The sequence below is a fragment of the Passer domesticus genome, chromosome Z (assembly GCF_036417665.1).
Source record: "Passer domesticus isolate bPasDom1 chromosome Z, bPasDom1.hap1, whole genome shotgun sequence".
Taxonomy (NCBI): Eukaryota; Metazoa; Chordata; class Aves; order Passeriformes; family Passeridae; genus Passer; species Passer domesticus.
This window is the reverse complement of record NC_087512.1, coordinates 42,823,238-42,828,366: the sequence shown is the minus strand read 5'-3', so window position 1 is coordinate 42,828,366 and position 5,129 is coordinate 42,823,238.

The window sequence follows — 5,129 nt, the reverse complement described above, 5'->3', positions numbered from 1 at the left end:
AGGGGGATCAATTCTGGTGACTGTAGCCTCTCTCAGTATTGCTTTCTGTACTGAATTTCCAGACAGATAGAGGAACATCAAAAGAGCATTTGAAAAAATGATGTTGGTAATCTCATTGAGTGGCTCCCTGATCCTGATTCTTGAGGTAAATGCCTGGATGCTGGGCTTCTGGAAATTCCTTTAAGTGAAAAGTTAGATCAACTTGTGTTGAACCATGTCCAGCAAAACCTGCATAAAAAGACTAAAGTGCATAAAAAATTTATAGTGCAAATGAAGGAGGCCATGACTATCATGCTGAAGCCAGCTCTCCTGAACAGAACAGGACTGCACTCAGATGCTGAGGCCATCTTTTCCCTGTTGTGAAAGAGTTATCTCATTTTTTCATAGTATGAGGAATCACACAAGGCATTCATGTTTAAATTCATGTCATCCTGAAAGAAGACCAACAGGCTGGGAGGGGAAGCTTTCAATCTGCAAATCTTATGCTACTCTCGTACTGAGGCTGCATGAAGTTCAGTGTATTTAATTGTAGAATCTGTGTTATGAATATTTGTTTTCAGGTGTTAAAAATGTGCTGTGAAGAGGTCAGGCCATTTGTGGCGAAGTTTATTTCCTCTGTAGTCGAGCAATAGTAAGGACCTCATCAGAACTTTAGATCATATAAGGTACTAATATAGTAGATCATTAGAGTTACTAATTGATGCAGTACTTTTGGGAAATGTACACTAGACGTGCGTGACTGTTGCAGACTTTGAGTGTTGACAAGGTCAGGAGACTGGTGTGAAGTACACAGACCTATACAAAAGCAAGCAAAGAAGTCAAGGAGTACAGAATAACCCTACCACTAAAAATGTGAGGCCACAACATGACCACACATAATGCCTTGGTAAAAGATCCTGACTCATTAAAGACTTAAAGGTAGTTAGCAACATTTTTATTTTGATTATTTTTATTGTTATTACTGTGGTTTTGGATTTTTGTATTTTTTGTTTGTTTTGTTTTTGTTGGGGGCGTTGTTTTATAATACTGTATAAAACGGTAGGTTAAAACTGTGTCCTTGGACCAGGCTATTTGTGCCAATGTTTTTCAATGCTACTAGCTCATGAGGGTGAGGTTGGAAGTTCTTGCTGACAAAAATTCACACTTGCTCAAACTCCTGCACTGAGCTCTAGATTTTAGTGTGTGTAAAAATAACAATGCCAGCACCTCCTGACTTTTGACGCTATGACAAGGTTCCCAGATTTGACACTGTTGGGCTAATATCTATTTTGAAAACCCAAACAAACAGTACTTGGATTATTGGATTCATTATGGAGAACCTTGAAAATATCCAGGTAATCTTTTGCCATTGGAAATTTAGTGAGTTTGGGATTATTTTGTGGTGATTGAAGATCAGAAGATCATGGTGAAGGTTTGTAAAGTAATTATATATGCCCAAAATGACAGAAAGGAGCTGGCATACTGCATTTAGTCAAATTCCCCAAACCAAACAGGCATGTATATTTAGAATTTTGCTTTAATTGAAATAACAAATTTCAGACCTACAAGGAGCAGCTTCTGTCTTTTGCTAAAAGGTACATAAAGAACTTCAGTGAATTCTTTTAAACTATTCCTTTCTCTGGTAGCTCTTCTTCCTAAGGAGAAGCCTTTGTGTTTAACTAAAACAGATTAAGAATCCATCTCTAAGCAAATCATTTCTATTCATAATGTTTCCAGACAAAATTTGATTTAATAAAATGTTTGCCTGATTCCAATTTGTATTCATCAATACAGTTCTTTCTGAAATTATATAAGGAGTATTTCATAAAATTAAATATTTAATGTCCAGCAATGAATAAGAGTTTATCTGTGAGGTACCAGCAAATTTAGCAAGGGAAGAGCATTTGCTAGATTTAGTAAGATTGTTTTACTCACTGAATGATGAAGTGGTAGCAGTTAATGTAAGTGTACTCTCTCTGTCTATGCCAGCACAAATGATTTGGGAAGAATATACCTGCATTCATCCTTGTTCCAACACTGCAGCAGTGTTACAGGATAGAGAGGGCTCATTTATTTGGAACAATCTTACTCAGAAAGGTTCAAAGTCTCAGCTGTGCTAATTAGTACATCTTGAAGTCCAATTTTGATGAAGACAGGCTACCACCCACTGAGCGAGGCTTAAGTCTGCTTTACCTCTTACAGAACAATTTCACTTTATTCTGAGAAATCCAGTTTTTCAGCAAGTTCTGTTTCTATTACAGAAAACAAAAAAAGGGTTACTAGACAAGTGCTGTCTAGTAGTCAAGTGGGCTTTTCAGGCATTTTTTTTTTCTTAAGTTCATTTATGTACCTGAATGATAGTGGTTGCATGGCTACACAGTAAGTAAACCTCTTATTTAGAGCAAGGAAAACCTTGAATTTTTTGGTCATTATGGCTGTGGGCTCTTTGGATGCATCTGCATGCAGGATATATCTGTGCAGCACAGGATCCAGGCACTAGCAGAGGTCTCAGGTGTGCAAGCATAGTATCACTGAAGGTGTTGCACTGCACTTTTCAGCAGGTTGAATTACTTTGAGAGAACTGATGAGCCAAGGTAGTCGTACTGGTTTTGACTTTGGAGCTAGCTTATCTAGCACAGAGTCATGTTTCTCTGTACCCTCCACACTTGAGACATACACTAAATGTGTTCTTGAGACAAACTCTAAATGACCCAGAGCCTAAAAACAAAACTGATACACTCACCATCCAATTCTACTACTTTTCTTCAACAGAAATGTTCAAAGAACTCAAGTTTTGATTTAGTAGGTGCCCAGCTGGTTGTCTGCACAAAGACTCTCATGACCACAGTTACAGTCCAGGTCATTTGAGGCTTTTAAATCTCCAAGCAAAGCCATATTTTTTGTGTATTTATAAGAACCAGTATTACAAAAAGAGTGGCAGAGAAAAGGGCAGAATCAACTTGCATATGTGGTATAATTCTTTAATTTTTTTCTTTATTTTTAAAGAACTAATTTTCTTACATAAATATGATTTGGTTACTCTGAAAATGTTGAAGGATAACATTTCTTGTTTCTTTCAGGGAAAGCAAATTTTGTCTATTCCTACATGTTGCAAGGTATAATGGCACACAGCCCACACAGTGGGTAATTTGAATGAACAGCAGGCCTTCAAATTACTCTAAAAGGGCTGTTATATTTCAAGCAGGGAACATTTATATTACAGTCACATACTTGACATCCCACAGGATGCATATACATTTTTTCTTCTCTATTGATATCAGACCAACAGGCAGCTAGCTGGAATAAATGGGCATCTCAAAATAACCATGAACAGTTTACAAATACAGGTACCTCTGCTTTTTGATGCTGGGATATTTTGTACTCAGAGAAAGCTCTATTTTATACTCAGTAACTGTACCATGAATTGCATGCAGGAAGCTGCATTGCATACAATCAGTGATTCACAGTTTCATTCAGAGCAGACAGCTACCAACGGCATTATTCACCCCAGTGAGCAGGGATTTGTGTAATGGGGCTTTCTAAAAGTATTAACACTGCAGTGAAGGGAGGTGACAGCTCAATATTTTCTATTAGTGTTCGACCTTTCATCATGCTTTGGACCTTGATACAGCCTTAGCTGCTTCTGTCTCTGGAAAAAGAACTGCCCTTTTTTCTGTAGTTATGCAAGGACTCAAGCAGATGGTAGATCTACACTCACATCTTTAATTATGTTTGCTTTCTCACCTCGTTAACTCCCTCCTTCCTCATCCTCACCGTCTCTTTCCATTTCAAGGCAACAGAAGCTGTAGTTCATTATGATGAACTTCAGTTCATTAGTAGTGCTCTCACTACCATGGAAATTCTTTTGTAAAGACCTCCCACCCAAACAAAGTGAGATAAAAGACTATGAATTTCACAGTGTTCAAATGATAGTTTACAAGATCTCTATCACCTAAAAAAGAAACAAACACACCTTGTGATTAATAAAAATGCGCACTAAACACAGGGCAGTGGAATTGTCTAGGCATTTTTTAAATCTTTCCATGTGGCTTAGGTTTTGTCTTTACTGTCAACAGATATGCAGCACACATGTATTCAACAGAGCTATCCATAGTTTTTGGGAAGGGCTAGTGACCATAAAGTTCTCTATGGAATTCACTCCAAATTAACAGAATCTCTGCCAAGAAATTTTGCTACACAAAACTGTCCTTGGGGATATTTTTTCCTGATGCATTGGCTAACATCATTACAAAACTGGATTTGAATTTTGTAATAACCGCTAAGCAACTGTCACTTTACATTCTGTAGGACAATTAATAAACAATGAGGAAAAAAGTAGTACATATTTTAATTATTTGTTTTCTTCATCACACTATTTAATATTGCTTTATCAAGATACTTAAGTCTTTTGTGGTTTTCCACCGTGGCAATTCCATGTTTCTGTGTGGCTAACAAATTTACTCAAGACTCTGTAATACTAAGAACATGCAGAGCCATTCAGAAGAGAGACTGTGTTTGCAAGGAGGATAATTGGTTCTGACCTGCTGGCTTCTGTGGGGAGTCCACAGTGACAAGATGAACATGGAGCAATGGCAATTGGTAAGAAGGATCAGGTGTTATTAATGCCATGACATTTTATGTGGCTCTACAGATAATGCATAAGTGCACAGATAGATGCCTGCAAAGGCTGTAAAAATGCTAATACATTTCACAGAGAAATATGTAGTAAGGATCATGGAGAAAACTGAGAAGTCAGCAAAAAGTAAAGGGCAGATAGAAATATTTCCATTGTTTATGTGGAACCCCACAGAAAATTTAGCAATAAGGTGACAGGGGGAATCTGATAGTAATATTGTTAACAGGGTTTTTAATTCCCATTATTTACAGTTTTCATCACTGGAAGTTAATGCAACCTTTTCCTTGACTTTGGTTGGCAAGTAAGGAATCTTGGAAGGGAAGGGGTGGATCCCCATAACACGAGGTGGCACGAGGTTCCTGCTGTTGCTAATACAAACCTTCCTGATCAATGCCAGGAGGAGAAGTAGCCTGCTCAACTTTCACTCTGACAAGTGTTAGCTGAGCAAGCTGCCCCACAGAAGAAGCAAAGAACACAACATACTTTCTGCACAGATTGTCAGATCTGCTGTCCT